Source organism: Caretta caretta, chromosome 12 (assembly GCF_965140235.1).
Source record: "Caretta caretta isolate rCarCar2 chromosome 12, rCarCar1.hap1, whole genome shotgun sequence".
Taxonomy (NCBI): domain Eukaryota; kingdom Metazoa; phylum Chordata; order Testudines; family Cheloniidae; genus Caretta; species Caretta caretta.
Window position 1 is genome coordinate 17621321 of NC_134217.1, and position 17134 is coordinate 17638454.

General features: G+C 39.8%; 1 long non-coding RNA gene across 5 annotated transcripts in view; it reads right to left on the reverse strand.

Annotated features, from left to right (window-relative positions):
• The window catches only part of LOC125620544 (uncharacterized), a 58861-nt gene that overhangs the window by 25032 nt on the left and 16695 nt on the right, over window positions 1-17134 (reverse strand). For 4 of the 5 annotated variants that reach the window (XR_007352268.2, XR_007352263.2, XR_007352264.2 and 1 more), the window contains one exon: window positions 15728-15888. This is a non-coding gene — a long non-coding RNA (uncharacterized LOC125620544). Of the gene's footprint in view, window positions 1-423; window positions 1292-15727; window positions 15889-17134 lie in introns of those variants that run through there. The other variant, XR_007352265.2, reaches the window with a different exon arrangement.

Genomic DNA, 17134 nt, shown 5'->3' on the forward strand with positions numbered 1-17134 from the left:
GTAAAGAAACTCACCCCTGTATGGGGATATATGATTTAGGGTCTGTTCGAGGTGACTGCACTGTCCTTGTGTGATGGAGAGGAGGTGGCCCCTCCTCTCAGATGAAGGGGAAGTGACAGCTGGAGGAGAAGAGGACAACAGTTGAGGGACAGAGGCAGGCAGGTACCTCTATGTTCATGAGCATTGGATTCAATCCTCTCCTGTCATTGATACATGTTGTTCTCCTGAGAACCCAGAACAGGAGAACTAAAGATCCCATGGGTCTGGTCTAATGTGCACACCCGCAAACAAGCCCATCTCTACAGGAAGTTATGAGGGGTGCTTGAGGCTCAAAGACTGACTTGCATGCTAGACAGATCCCAGTCAGAGAGCTGGGAAAAGGGGAAACCTTGAACTAAAAATTAATAATCATAACCTGTAAGATAATACATACAGAGATACAGATTTTTTTTTATTTAGAGGATAATATTTAGTGAAATACACTTAGTGGTAACTTATAGTCATTGTGTATGTATGTGTTCAAATCTTATTATATATATTCTTCATATATTGTTGTAGATACGTGGAATCCAGTTGCATTTGTTCCAGTTTAAATAACATCCCTATTCTGTTGGATTGGTTTGGGGTGTGTGGTGTTTTTTTGGGTGATAACCAGTTGTAACACCCCTTCCCCTCTGCTTTCACCCACCGAGTAAATTACACCACCACTGTGAGATACCATTGCTAAATCTTGGTCACTGGTTTTAGGACAAGGTGACCCTCAGATGTATTTCAAATTATAAAACAATAACCCTCCTCTGAAGTCAGTTTACAATAAATTTTAATAAATCAGACATTTTAAAATAGCATTTAGCGTAATATGATCAAAAACATCCATTCTGATCTGAGTTCAGAAAACAGCCAATTTTATTAGAGGAAAATATAATTTATCCACTGTACTATCATGGCAAAGCATTGGAATTTAAAACAATTACTCTGTATTATTTGTCATGTGTATAGTTTAAATAGTGAAAATAAAGAGCTGTCTAAGGGGCAGTATTGGAGCCTTTTCAAGGAAGTTGCAGTATGGAATAGTCATTTTTAGCCTTGTGGCTTGGAGATAAAAGTGCAATGAAGATGAGTCACCCCAGCAAATGGTTTGTCAGAAAACAATGTAAGTGACTTCCTTAGACTCACAGTGCATGGAAACTGTAAATCCAAAAGGTGTCAATTTACTGTTCAAATACTGCTTCTCACTGCTTTGCTGACACCTGTGATAGGTCAGGCTGTTTCTGGAAATGCAGATTGCCTCCTAATACAAGGTTAGAAAAAGGGGAAGGGAAAAATAATAACTTATTATTTGTATTGCAATAGCAGGTAAAAGCTGCAGTCACGGACCAGGACCCCATTGTGCGAGGTGCTGTACGATTGTGGCGCAAAGAGGCAGATCCTGTCCCAAAGTATTTCAGTCCAGCCAGGTTTGTCCTCAGAAGCTACTAATGGGCTACTTTTATGCAACCAGTGTCTAGTTAACAGACGAACCTTACTGCTAATTTTGACTAATAACTGGAAGATTGGTTGTGAATGAATTTGGGGAACTAGAGGCTAGGTAGAGCTGGTGAAAATTTCTGAATGTTTCCTAATATAGATGAAAATCTTCTTTTTTTCCAATCAAAATTTCAGTGTGGATGACATTTTTGTGAAAATGTTCACAGATATGATCTCTTGTCCACTGACCAGCTCAAAGAGTGGCTGAACAAACATGACTAAAACTGATGATGATGATGATAAACAGAGTACATTTTGGGATCCAATTGCTGATTAGTTGTAGTTACTTTCTAATGTGCTAGTAATATACTGTATATTTTCTAAAAAATAACTCAGTAGCGGATTTACCAGCAGAATCTGAGTGAGATTGTCAGTTTTGATCTTAATTGAATATTAAGACAAAGCAGGTTAGAAAAGGTCCAAAGGTGGATGAGAGGCAATGTATTTTAGAAGCGGTGATAAATTTAGAGCACTTTTGTCCCTGGAATACTATCCATTAAAAGCATTATCTACAATGAGGGGTTTATATAATTTCTATAATCTGTTTTATACCAGGTCCATCACCATAGCATAAAGGCTGTTCTGATGGGACAACAGTGAAAATGTCAGGTGTTTCTCTCCTACAGTGTTGTTCAGTGTTCATTCATACCAGGTGAAGTTTTTTCTATGTGGACTTTGTCTAGTGTGCTCTTGTAAATATGGCCATTGTTGTACGTTTATGCATAAGAAAATACATAAGCCAGGTTGTGGCTTTTAAGTAACAGCACGGAGTAGGCAGGTGTTGTGGAGCCATGCTGTTCAAGGTGATTGTGTCCTTGCAAGATCACACCCTGGCCACAAGTGAGAGTCATAAGCCAACAAGGTGGAAAGGTGAGAGGAAAGGCAAAGATGACAATGATTGAATCATGTGATTATTCAGCCAGGCATGGGTATGTTAAAATTAGTTTAATTTTCTTTCACTTGTGGGAGATATGGCAGGAGTTAATGTCCAGGAGGAATTTTAATAAAGAGAAGTGGCCAGGTGAACTTGTTTGGGGAGGGCATATCATGAGCTGGGGAATGCACAGAAGAATGTAGGTGGAAGCAGGAGATGGCTGTTAATGGGCATTATGGATGGCACCACTTGTGCAGAGGAGGGTGTGGTGGGGTGAACAGGAAAGGAGACAGAAATGGAGATGCCACATGCTGGTATTTTTTTGTTCCTTGAGTGAATGACTCACAAAACTAACCAACAAAGTAGGGTGCCTAGATTGTGAATTGCAACGATTACAATCTGCATTATCATTTAAAATTTGCTTTCAATTAACATTTAAGCATTTGGGCTCAATATTTGCTTTTCACAAGACTAGTACATTTGAATGTTTGTCAGAAAGGTTGAGAACATGATCAAATGGAAATTTGCTTTAGACTGTGACTAGATATTCAGCGAAAACTTTTGCCACAGTTTATTGGCCCTTCATTATCTGTTAAGGAAATATGGGAGTGAGCTAATGTTCAGCTAGATCAGATGTAAATCACTGCAGCCAATAACTATCTTTGAATTGCTGTGTGGAAAGAACAGTAAGACCAAGCTTGTGAAATAGAGATCCAAATCGTCCTTCATGTAGCTCCACTGATACCAGGAATACTTTATGTAGCCCAGTGGCTATCTCAGACTTGACTGCAGTAATTACAGAAGAGCTCAACAATAACAAACCCCCTGCCCCTCTTCTCATTACTCACAACCTAATCCAGATGGGAATTCTGGTAAAGTTCAGTTTAAATTAGCTGTTTTTTAATATATTCTTATAATCATTTGAAAGGCTCATTTCAAAGATATCACATAGCTAACAGGGTGGGAGCCCTTCTGAGAGTTCAAATAGCTTAGAGAGACTAACTCATTAAATAACTGCACATCACTCAGCAGCTGACTTTCTTGAAGAATGTTTATGGCACTGGGGAAGAATCTTCCCTTTGAAATCGCTCTTTTCTTTAGACCATTTGCAGCTGAATATCTTATACATATAAATTGTTGAATTTCTTTATATTGTTGCAATTTCCTTCTGAGAGGATTTGAAGTCCTTTTATTATCACAAAAATGAATTGGAGTGATAAATTCTTTTCTATCCACACACAAGATGGTCAGATACCTATGGCCAGAGCTGGTGGGGGGTGGTTTTTGGGGGGGGGGGCAGAGGGGTTGGTGTGACCTACATCATGGCCTACCTATCACAAGGTGGGATGGCCCTTTCAGGGAGTTGGGCTTAACTCCACCTATGACTAATTAGCTATCTCCTAAGTGATGAATTTATTTTTTTGATACTCATAACCATTACATCATAAAGGCACTGACAACATACACAAGGTTCCCTACACCTGAACTTGAGAGAAATTAATCCCAGCGCAGATGCTTACAGACTAGCTGCCAAACCAAAACATTCTGAAATACAGACAACTGTAGCAGATAACTTAGAATCGGCACAGCTACCGCCAATGCTAAACCAGCATCATGATGTAAAAGGGCAAGATAGCCTGCAGGTCACTTGGTCTTCAGATAAAAGACCAGCAAGGAACTCAGGTAGGGGAGACACCCCCGTTGGGAACATGCAGGAGTCTGACTCAGGAAAAAGACCTGCAAAGTAGCCAGGCAGTATGACTTGTTTTATCTGTTCGATTTATGTCGAATTGTTTTGGTTTTGAAGAATCCTTGAAGAAAGGGACTGAAATTCCACCACTGTTGGGGACTTTACTTGCTATATCAGCCAGCGAGTTGGTCCTCTAGCTTATGTTACCTGTAATGAGCCTTCTTTTTTCCCCCAAATACATTCCCCAAAAGGCCTTCTTAAAAGAGGTACTTCCTGCAATTCCTGAGAAGGATGAATAGCTGCTGCTGTAATGCCATTTGCAGGCACAAGCACGGCCTTATGGAGGCAGTCTGAAAATGACATCAGGGCACCCCATTTTCAAACAAAGGTGTCTTAAAGCCAGCACTGAGACACTCAAATCAGGCACATCCCTGCAGTGTGGTGCACCTGAACAATTAAATGCAGGATCTGTATATCCATTTGTACATCTATTTGCTGATGGCACAGAACAGTGGTTATTAGATACTATACTCTAAAACAGCTTCCCCGAGGAGGATGTCCCATTGCAAATGTTTGTTTTCTTTTCTTTTCCTCCTTATAATTGATGCTTTTCACACATTTCTCATTCAAAGTTTTCTTGAAGGTCTTGCCCTCTATAGGATTGTGTTTAAAGAGCTCTCTAATGGTTGACAGTCAACCCTCCAAAAGACTTTACTGATTTAAAGGATGCCCTGTGAAAAAGCTCTTCAGATACCATAGGACTATCATGCTTCTCATTTTTTGTGCTGAGCAGAGCTGTTCAAATTTTTTCAAATTTCACAGTGTTGATTGAAAACAAATCAGTTTTTAATTTTGATTGAAAAAAGTGGAAAATATTGACATACGTTTTTATCCTTAAGGAAAACATTTGAAGCTCTTTCCTCAATTAATTAAACAAGTCCTTTCTAGATTCATTTTTTTTTACCTATTTTAACTATCTGAAAACAAGTAATATATATGATTAGCACAGTCATATGGCTTGTTTAGTCAAATTGTTAGACATAGTTAGCCTTCTATGCAGTAGGTCACTAATTGCACTCCCAAATTTGGTGCAACAATTACATGTGGCCCTGAACATCTGGCTTTTTAAATATTCTTCTACTTTCTTGCTATTACAGCAAATCTCGTATCAGAGAACTTTTCCCCACAGTCTTGGGATACAATAACAGCAATGCAATGTCAGAAGTCCCTAGTGGATAATGAACAATACCTCCTTGAGATCTGGGCCCATTCAAAGGAGGTCCAGCATTTGGCCAGATGCAGCAGAGGTAGTCAATCAAACTAGAAAGCAGAGGAGCAGTAAAGGTGTGCTGATTGTTCCTGGCTGTGGGTTTGCTTTTACACCACCACAGTGAAATGAAGAATGAGAGGTGTGCCAGAAGCCACCCCCATCCACAACTATGTCAAATATCACCTACATCAGATCATATTGTACCCAAAGAGAAAAATATCCGGAGAACCTCATGGCTACTTGCTGCCCATTAGCTGCTTGCTACAGCAAAGAAAATCAAGAGGAGCCAGAAAGAGGAAAGGTCCCATGCATGTTGGATACCTTCCCATTACTAAGACGCCCCGGTAACATCAATGTTTGTTTCATGATAGCAAGGAGTGGATAACCAGTTGGCATAACTGGATAATAATCATGTCAGTGATTCAGTCACATGACAATCATACAGAACATGTTGCCTTCACTGGGAGAGAGGGGAGTGTGGTCTGTGTGAGCCTGTCAGGCAGAGGGGCAGAAGCAGGGGGTGCATCACCACCCCTACACTGAAGAGTGAGTTATAAAAAGTGGTATGATGCTGGCTAGTCAGAGGCGAGTGAGGAAGACCATCCTAGCAGGGTCCCGGGGACAGAGTAAAGAGTCACTATGTCCAGATGGGATAGGTAGGAAGAAAAATCAGCCTGTCTGGTGTCAGAGGTAGATGACTACATCTAATATGGGAAAGGAGAAAGGAAAAATCCCCGTGTGTGTGTGTGTGGGGGGGGGGGGGGAGTGGGGGGCGGCGGTGGCGGCGGCAAAGGTAATAGGGAAGGCCAGGGCTGGGGTGGAGTGTCAGATCTCAGATATTGGCTTCTGTTGAGATCAGTGACAAGATTTATTGATCTTGATTAATATTTACTTTGAGGGACTCTGTCTTCTGTTGAACTAAAACAGAAGTCAATGTGTGGTGGTATCTGCACTCTATTACAGAAATTAATAATGACAGATTTAACAATATTCTTCAGACACTGCTAGAAAGTAAAGTATGCCATACAGTAGGTAGTGGATCTTAATCTACCAATTTGAGCACTTTCATACTGTGGCATATTGCATTATGTGTGCTCTAGACACAAAGAGAGTAACATAGCTTAGGTTAGTGGCACAACCAATTGATTAAATAGTGCTTTGATGTGAAGAATTGCACCAGTTATTGATCTTTGAGGTCGTATTATAGTTGAAGTCTAGGACTGATTAATCAAATGGTCATTTTTAGCCAAGCAACTTTTGAATCCTGGGTCTTAATTGCTTTAGACTCCTGTTATTGATCTCCCATGTCAAAATAATTGAACTTTATGGCTGACCACTGATACTTCCTGAGAGACCACATAATTACTCCCAATCAACCATGAGACAATAGAAGCTGAGTATGTGCAAGTCCTTGGAATATCCTGTATATTAATATTCTTCCAAATGAGCACAAGTCCTACAATGTGGCTGCCTATTTAGTAGTACACATGCACAGTCCTAAAGTTAAAGATAACTCATCACACAGTATTTAATTATAGATAATTTTTTTTATTATAGATCCTCATATAAAACATGCTCGGTTATACTCTTAGTCACCAATCCTGCAACTTCTTACACACAACTTGTTAATGCTGTGCCTTGACTTCAGTGGGGTTCCACATAAGGGCAGCAGTATGTACAAGTTGCAGGACTGGGGTCCTTGTTTTGTAATATACATTTGTTTGACCCAGGAAGACTAATGTTTCATAACGCTGTGACTGCCTAGGAGAATTGATTGATTACATGTGCTTTAATACCCAACTATTGCCAAAATTCTTCTCTCCTGTTCTTGCAGGAGAGAAAAATGTTGCTCTGTGCCATCATCCCCCTCCTTTATTAGGTTTATGATCATGAATAATATGTTTGTCTTGTTTGCACAAATAAAACAATGTCATTCCCATGGGCATGCTCATATTTGTTCTCTCCATCTTAGTGGGCCCTGAGAGAAGATACCCTAATACCAAAATGCATGGGCAATCTCCTCTTCAAAAAGCTCATGGTCTCTGGCCTCACACAAAATCCCAAGCCTTTGTATTAGAGGAGACTGAAAAATAAGTCAAATTCTTGTCCCAAAGAATGTTTCTGCTACTTCTCTTTTAAAAAATACTCTCCGGCAAACTGAAACATAAACAAGTATTTTGCAGAACGAGTTCAACAAGTCAAGAATCTTCACATCCTTTCCCCATTGTTGACAGAAAATAAGATCTCTATATATAGATGGCAGGGTACTTATGTGATAAATGTCCAAAGTGTAGGTAATGAAAACTTCATGATGCCTTGTTGAATAGCTTTTGCTGTCAAATTCATATATCAAACCCTACTTGAAAAAGTGCATGGGCTTTACTGGATTGTGTTTGCCAGACAATCACTCTGCTGCTACTACTGCTTTTATTCACTGCATTTTTTAATATACTATTTTAGCAATTTTTCTTTCCTTCAGGAGGAGGGAGACTTTAAACAGCTGGTGTAATTTGCACTTGATTTTGATAGTTACATTTAATATCCAGGCAACGTAGGGATTGTAAATCCATTATGCCTTTTGTAGCTTTTTCATTCTTCTTTTTGAGTATCTCCTAAACACATTTCTGCCTCATTCTGACTCTTTATAAGAGACCTTCACAAAAGGAACAGCTTCCTTTGAGGCCTGGACATCAGCAAATCTCTTCCTAATCTTAAGGGGCCGAGGCAGAGGAAACTCACTATAATTACTAATGCTCAGCTGTCTTTATGGCCAAACCATATTTCCCAGATGTCATATCAGACAGGTCAGCCCCTCCTTCCAGACCTTTGTCTGTTTTTCCTTATCACCATGGTTCTCTCCTTCAAGTTAGTGATTCTCAGCCATGGATTTTTCTATAGTTACAGAATCATAGACTTTTAGGTCAGAAGGGACCATTAAGATAGTCCAGTCTGACCTCCTGCACACCGCAGGCCACAATCTCACCCACCCACTCCTGTAACAAACCCCTAACCTATGTCTGAGCTATTGAAGTCCTCAAATCGTGGTTTAAAGACTTCAAGGTGCAGAGAATCCTCCAGCAAGTGACCAGTGCCCCATGCTGCAGAGGAAGGCGAAAAACCCCCAGGGCCTCTGCCAATCTGCCGTGGAGGAAAATGCCTTCCTGACCCCAAACATGGTGATCAGCTAAACCCTGAGCATGGGTGAGACTCACCAGCCAGACACCCTGGAAAGAATTCTCTGTAGTAATTCAGATCCGACCCCATCTAACATCCCATCAAAGGCCATTGGGCATATCTACCGCTAATAGTTGAAGATCAATTAATTGCTAGAATTAGGCTATCCCATCATACCACCCCTCCATAAACTTATCAAGCTTAGTCCTGAAGCCAGATATGTCTTTTGCCCCCACTGCTTCCCTTGGAAAGCTGTTCCAGAACTTCACTCCTGTGATGGTTAGAAACCTTCGTCTAATTTCAAGTCTAAACTTCCTGATGGCCAGTTTATATCCATTTGTTCTTGTGTCCACACTAGTACTGAGCTTAAATAATTCTTCTTCCTCCATTGTATTTATTCCTCTGATATATTTATAGAGAGCAATCATATCTCCTCTCAGCCTTCTTTTGGTTAGGCTAAACAGGCCAAGCTCTTTAAGTCTCCTTTCATAAGACAGGTTTTCCATTCCTTGGATCATTCTAGTAGCCCTTCTCTGTACCTGTTCCAGTTTGAATTCATCTTTCTTAAACATGGGAGACCAGAACGGCACACAATATTCCAGATGAGGTCTCACCAGTGCCTTGTATAATGGTACTAACACCTCCTTAGCTCTACTGGAAATACCTCTCCTGATACATCCCAAGACTGCATTAGCTTTTTTCATGGCCATATCACATTGGCGGCTCATAGTCATCCTGTGATCAACCAATACTCTGGCGTCCTTCTCCTCCTCTGTTACTCGCAAGTGATGTGTCCCCAGTTTATAAGAAATTCTTGTTGTTAATCCCTAAATGCATGACCTTGCACTTTTCACTATTAAATTTCATCCTCTTACTCCAGTTTACAAGGTCATCCAGATCTTTCTATATGATATCCCGGTCCTTCTCTGTATTGGCAATACCTCCCAGCTTTGTGTCATCTGCAAACTTTATTAGCACATTCCTGCTTTTTGTGCCAAGGTAAGTAATAAAAAGATTGGTCCCAAAACTGATCCTTGAGGAACTCCATTAGTAACCTCCTTCCAGCCTAACAGTTCACCTTTTCAGTGTGACTCGTTGAAGTCTCCACTTTAACCAGTTCCTTATCCGCCTTTCAATTTTCATATTGATCCCCGTCTTTTCCAATTTAGCTTATGATTCCACATGTGGAACCGTTTCAAATGCCTTACTGAAATAGAGGTAAATTAGATCCACTGCATTTCCTTTTGTCTAAAAAATCTATTACCCTCTCAAAGAAGGAGATCGGATTGGTTTGAGACTACCTACCTTTGGTAAAGCCATGTTGTATTTTGTCCCAGTTACCATTGACCTCAATGTCCTTAACTACTTTCTCCTTCAAATTTTTTTCCAAGACCTTGCATACTACAGATGTCAAACTAACAGGCCTGTAGTTACCTGGGTCACATTTTTTTCCTTTCTTAAAAATAGGAACTATGTTAGCAATTCTCCAGTCATATGGTACAACCCCTGAGTTTACAGATTCATTAAAAATTTTTGCTAATGGGCTTGCAATTTCATGTGCCAGTTCCTTTAATATTCTTGGATGAAGATTATCTGGGCCCCCCAATTTAGTCCCATTAAACTATTCAAGTTTGGCTTCTACCTTGGATGTGGTAATATCTACCTCCCCTCATTAACAACTGAGGCAAAGTATTTTAGATATTGGGCCATGTCTAGATTATCTTTAAGCTCCACTCCATCCTCAGTGTTTAGCGGTCCCTCTTCTTTTTCTCTTTGTTTTCTTCTTATTTATATGTCTCTAGAACCTTTTACTATTGGTTTTTAATTCCCTTTGCAAGGTCCAACTTTACATGGCTTTTGGCATTTCTCACTTTATCCCTACATGTTCTGATCTCAATAAGGTAGCTTTCCTTGCTAATCCCTCCCATCTTCCACTCCTTGTAGGCTTTCTGCTTTTTCTTAATCACCTCTCTGAGATGCTTGCTCATCCAGCTTGGTCTACAACTCCTGCCTCTGATTTTTTTCCCCCTTTCTTGGGATGCAGGCTTCTGATAGTTTCTGCAACTTTGACTGGAAGTAATTTCAGGCCTCCTCTGCCTTTAGATCCACAAGTTCTTCAGTCCAATCCACTTTCCTAACTAATTTCCTTCATTTTTTAAAGTTAGCCCTTTTGAAATCAAAAATCCTAGTCACAGATCTATTTTTGTTTATCCTTCTGTTTAGTTTGAACTGAATTAGCTCATGATCACTTGAACCAAGGTTGTCCCCTACAACATTTCTTCTATGAGGTCCTCACCACTCACCAAAACCAAATCTAAAATTACATCACCTCTTGTCGGTTCAGCAACTACTTGGTGAAGGAATCCATCAGCTATCGCATCCAGGAAAATCTGAGCCCTATTATTATTACTAGCACTTGTCCTCCAGTCTATATCTGGGAAGTTAAAGTCTCCTATGATCACACAATTCCCAGTTGTATTTACCTCATTAAAAACATTAAAGAGGTCTCTATCTATATCCAGATCGGGTCCTGGCAGTCCATAGAACACCCTAAGCACTATTCCGGAGAGGCTCTAGTAGCTTTCTTCCCCAATGTGATTTTTGCAGCAGACACTTATCTATTCCATCACTTATTTCTTTACACTCTCTACCTCATCATTGATAGACAATGCTACTCTACCACCTTTGCCTTTATTTCTGTCTTTCCTAAGCAGCACATATCCTTCAATATCTGTAGTCCAGTCATGACTACTATTCTACCATGTTTCAGTTATCCCTGTAATATCTGGTTTCACTTCCTGCACCAGTAACTCTAGTTCCTCCATTTTGTTATCTAGGCTCCTCACATTGGTGTACAAACATCTTAATTTTTGCTGTTTGGCCTCGCTCACATTCTTTACCCAATTAGGCACAGACATCCTACTGCCAGTATCACCTATTAGACTGGTATGTACACTACCCTTCCTCCTTATGTCCATTCTCCTACCCATGGCTGTATCTTTTCTTTCTTTTGTTTTCTTCCCTCTCAATGTTAAAATCCGGCGTGGAGATTACCTGAACAACTCCCAACCATCTCCCTCAGATTCCTAGTTTAAAGCTCTCTTGATTTGTTGTTTCAGAGTAACAGCCGTGTTAGTCTGTATTTGCAAAAAGAAAAGGAGTACTTGTGGCACCTTAGAAACTAACCAATTTATTTGAGCATAAGCTTTCGTGAGCTACAGCTCACTTCATCCGATGAAGTGAGCTGTAGCTCACGAAAGCTTATGCTCAAATGGGTTAGTCTCTAAGGTGCCACAAGTACTCCTTTTCTTGATCTGTTGTGCCATCCTCCATCCTAGAAGTCTATTTCCCTCCTTACTCAGGTGAAGTCCATCCCAAGAGAACAGTCCTCTGTCCATGAATGCTTCCCAGTGGCCATACATCCCAAAGCTCTCCTTATAGCACCAGTGCCTGAGCCATCTGTTGAGCATCATAATCTTATCACACCTTTGTTGCCCTTCTCTAGGAACAATATCTTTGCTCAGTTTCAACCCTACAACCACCATCTCCAGCAGAGACAGAGGCTAAGATTCCATATGTGACACTGGTGAGTGAGAACACTCAACCACTGCTTTTCCTAAAGGATAACTAGAGGGATTATAATTTATTAAGAATTTTATACATTAAAAAAATTCAAGCAGTTTTTAGAAATACTGACCTCTTCCAAAATGTCAACACTGATTTGTGCACCACAGTGAGGGCTGTTATCTTTCTGATATTTCCTAAGAGGGGATATGGTCAATGGATTTACCCTGTACCCTTAAACAGGGGCTGCTGTGAACAATGTCGTCTCCAAAGTTATATTGAGCTTGATGAGCAAAAGAAAGGGGACTGGCTGTCTTTCTGTGGTGTTTTCTCCATTTTTGTGTCTCGGGGAGCTTCTCTATCCTTCCTCTTGTCCCATTTTCCAGAGGTCTGGCCAGTATCAGAGCCCACAGCCAATGGATCTGTTTTTTAATCCCCATTTTTAGAAGGAAGAGGCCATTATACCACCCAATATGTGGACAGGAAGTGGGTTGTCATTTGCCCTCAGGCCTCTGTGCATGTGTAAGTCTTCCAGCTCTGGTGCCACTCCCTCAGGACTATCATGGTGAACCTGTTGCTCCATGGAGGAGAGGAGTCCTCAGAATGTTTCCCATTCTTCTAGCTTTGCTTCCTGCCTCTGCTCCTCAGTGTGGAGGCTCGTAGCACCAAATCAGCTGAAGGACAGCCCATTGCAGGCTCACAGCAATCTGCTGAGCAGACACCTATTCAAGCACATCCTATGCTTCAACCAAGCTTCCCTGTGGTTTTGCAGGCTGCTCCGTGACCCATTCTAGCAACCCCTTAGTCAGCAGCATTCTATGTGGCCATGGTCTGGTGATATGAATGGCTCCTGCTTTGAGAATTTCTGCAGTAGGCGTGGATACTTTCCCTTTATGAGAATATTTTCAGTCTTCCAATGACTTACCTGGGTTCTAACCCCACTGCTGCTGTGGAGTGAACCATGAAATTCTAGATGGCAATGGATTTTTGTATGGTATGGTTTCCTGCCTGTTGTACAATTGTCTGTACATTACAGTTTAATTTTGTGATCTTGCTTATAAAAAGTGGGAAAATAATTGCATTTATATATCATGTTTAATCTGAGGATCCCAAAGCACCTTTTCAAACACTAAATTTCACAATAGACCTCTGAAGTGTCTACATATTATAATCATTCCACTATTTGGGTAAACTAAAGCACAAAGAGGCTAAGGATCTGATCTAAAGCCCATTGAATTCAGTGGTCTACATTTTCAAAAGCAACAATTTTGGGTGCCTCAGATTTAGGGTGTCCAACCTGAGACACCTTACAGATGATTTCATGAAAGTGCAGAGAACCCAGCTCATGAAAATCAGGTTCTTTGGGTAACTCAAGTTGGGCATCAAAAATGGAGGCATCTAAATCACTAGTGACTCTTGAAAATTTAGGCCATTCACACCCTAAGTGACTGACCAAAAGTCATGCACTGGCTAGTTTGAGCAACAATCCCTTACTCCTAACATTTTAGGACTTGAGTTTTCAAAATGCTGACCAGCCAAAACACCATGAAAAGTCCATGAGAGCTGTGGGTGTTCATTGCCTCTTAAAATACGCCCATTACATTTTAAAATTATACCATTTAACTTAGAATTTGGCCAACCCCTCACCACCTGGCCCCCAAGAAACTAAATGAAGTTATACTGACTTTGATTAACTAATCGATAGCTATTGGTGTGGAGAGAATGCATATCTGCACAGGCTTAATTTTGTGCAGCTTGAAATGGTTGACACATTGCAACTCGGAAATCCAGGCAAATATATATAAATATGCAAAATATTAGGTTCTGATATTAATTTAAACACTTGTAAAAATAGCTGGTAGACATGTTCAGTACATATTTTTGTTATGAAGAGAGTGTGGCTGCTCCAAAACTGTGTTGTTTTTTTCCCAAGATACTAAAAGGCACCAGATTTTCCTCCTTTCTTCCTTCTTCTTTTGCAGTCTCTTACAAATTTTATTACTTTTAATTAATACTTACATTTAGCTATGTTTCAGAAGAACACGCCGATGAAATTGCTAAAACTTTGTTATTCTGATATTCCCTTGTTTAAAAACAGTTTAAATAATTTGTTCTCCCTTTTTTCTATACAGAAATAGACATCTGAGCCACTAATTTGTTTCAGAGTGGTAACCGTGTTAGTCTGTGTCAGCAGAAAGAACGAGGAGTACTTGTGGCACCTTAGACTAACAAATTTATTTGAGCATAAGCTTTCGTGGGCTAAAGCCCACTTCATCAGATGCATGCAGTGGAAAATACAGTAGGAAGATCTATCCATCTATCTTCTATCCACACAGAACATGAAAAAATGGGGGTTGCCATACCAACTCTGATTATCACTACAAAAGTTTGTTTTTTTCTCCTGCTGATAATAGCCCACCTTAAGCGATTGGTCTCGTTAAGAGTTGGTATGGCAACACCCATTTTTTCATTTTGTGTGTGTGAGGGAGGGAGTTCCACTGCATGCATCTGATGAAGTGGGCTTTGGCCCACAAAAGCTTATGCTCAAATGTGTTAGTCTCTAAGGTGCCACAAGTACGCCTCGTTCTTTCTACAGATTTGTTTGCCGCCTTTGAGGCTATTCAAATGTAGAAGAGCTGAGTTAGGGGCCCCTGGCAATTGGGGGCTATAATAGAGATGCTGACATACTTATTTATAGTTTGGTGAGGCTACCAGGCACTGCAAATAACACATTTCACTCAAAGTTACATTGACTTTAAGTAATAGCTGTAGCTAAAAAGCTTTTTAAAGCATGTATTAACACAGTTCATGTGTAGATGCGTTTGTTAGTCCTAGCCAGGATACCAAGCCAGTGATTGCCCAGATATTATTCTGCTTTACTTCAAAGACACAGAATTGTTTTATCTAATCGTCTGCCTTAATTACTTTAAACATACTGACAAGCACAGTTGACCAATTAATAGAGCTTATGCTCTTCTTATATCATTTGTTATCCAGGATGCTCTTCCTTCTTGTAATTTTTGCCTTTCAATTTTTCATGACTTAAAAATGGAGACTATACATAACGAATACAAATAACAAATTGATTAAATGTAACATACATTGTAACACTAGCTAGATTTTCATTTGTTAATTATAGAGAGATCTGGCAAATTCTCATGAAAACACTCATGTCATAGAGCAATCTAGATCTAACAGCTATAGCAGTACAGCTGACCATCTTCCTTTTCACATGTGCTTTGCAACAGAAAATAGGAAGGCCAACATTGTCAAAAGTGGCCACAGATCTGCGGTTTGTTAATTTTTGTGTGCTAATTGGAGACACCATCAGTCTGATTTTCAGAACATGCTGAGCACCCACTAATGAACTCACCCCTCAGCAGCTCTGAAAATTTGTCTGTAATGTCCCAAATACAGACAAGCCTTAGGTCCTGCTTGATCCAGGAAATCCAAATGAGTTGACAGACCTTTTCAGTGAGATGGTGTGGCTGCAAAGGTGTCTCTGCTCATTTGGAATCCACAGCTCTTTGCAGGAAGGAGCCTTTGTAAATACTAGGAATACTGAGGAACTGGGCCTGTAAATATGTAGGGATTTTTATTTGGGTACATTGAGACAGAAGTTACTTACTTCAGATCATGCAGTGAATCAGTGGTAGAGCATGGATAGCCCCCAGCCATTTCTTCCAGCAATCCTCAGATGGGGTAAATTTTCATAGCTGTATTCACTTCAGTGCCAATTTTCATCAACTCAGTCGGCTCACCCCAGGTCACCCACTGCAACACAACTGCCTGATAAATACAAGAGTTCATTTTCTTTCCATTCAAATGTTATAGACAATAAGCATCAGTATTACTAGCCTCAATTTAGAAAGTTAACTGACAATGAAGCCCCATTATTTAATTCCTCATATTTCTGTGGTGGGTATTTTTTGTTTTTTTTTTTGTTTTTTTTAAACCTTAGGAATATAAATCTGGGTTTTCCTGATTTTGCTGCATGTTTTCTTGAAGGTAAAGAGAGCTGGAATTGGCTTTTTCTCTGTTTATAATTGAGAGAGTGAAGTGATTTAACAATTTTTTTTTCTCCTACCAGTTTTAGACATTTAAATTTAATAAGGGTTAACCAAAAAAAAAAAAAGCCAAGCATTTAAAAACTGTCTGACAAACTATTTTCATTTCTCAACTGCTCATATTTTCACTTTTCTTGGTGCAGTACTTGTGAGGTCATAATCCTATTAGTTCTGTTTTGGTTGAGTTTTTCAGGGTAAAATAGGGTAAACAAGGCCTGACTCTTAATGTAAGAAATAAGCAGAAATGAATGCACTCTCACAAACATGTTCAGGTCTCCTTCGTACACCACAACGAAGCAAAAAAGACAAACACTATTTTCCCCCCTTTACCTCTCATCTTTACTATATACTTATGATCAGAATAATTCAATTCTATTATGGTATGTTAAGGCATATTACCTGTCTGTCCAGCCATTCATCCAGGTACTTCTCTGGCCCCCCTTCACTATATTATCTGAGCATCTCCCACATATTAAACAAAATAATCTCTCATGCCCTTTTATTCCTGCCCAGCCTGTAAGAGAATAGTTTAATTAGTTGTAGAGGTTTTGAGGGCAGGTGTTTTGTTTTGTTCTGTTGTGCTTGGTGGTTGGTTTTTTGCAGCAAGGGAGAGAGATTTGTTCAGTTTTTGAGAAAGTGAGATTTATCTTTGGAGAATCGTGTCATACCAAAATGAAAACTATTTTTAATACACATCATTTTGAAAGGCAGACTCCCTTTTTAAATGCTTGGAATTAATTTTTTTTAAATGGCCTGGAATTCATGACAGCTGTATGGAAAAGCCGTACACCTCTACAATCATAAAAACACATTTAAACACCCCAAGCAAAATGGATGCCACATTTTAGTTTATTATTCCTAGTAGAGTACAGATTGGTCTTCCTACTTTGATATTTATTTATACCAAAGAGCTACAAGAACATAAATGCCACTCTTGGGATAATCCTAATGCTAGGGATCAGATAGAA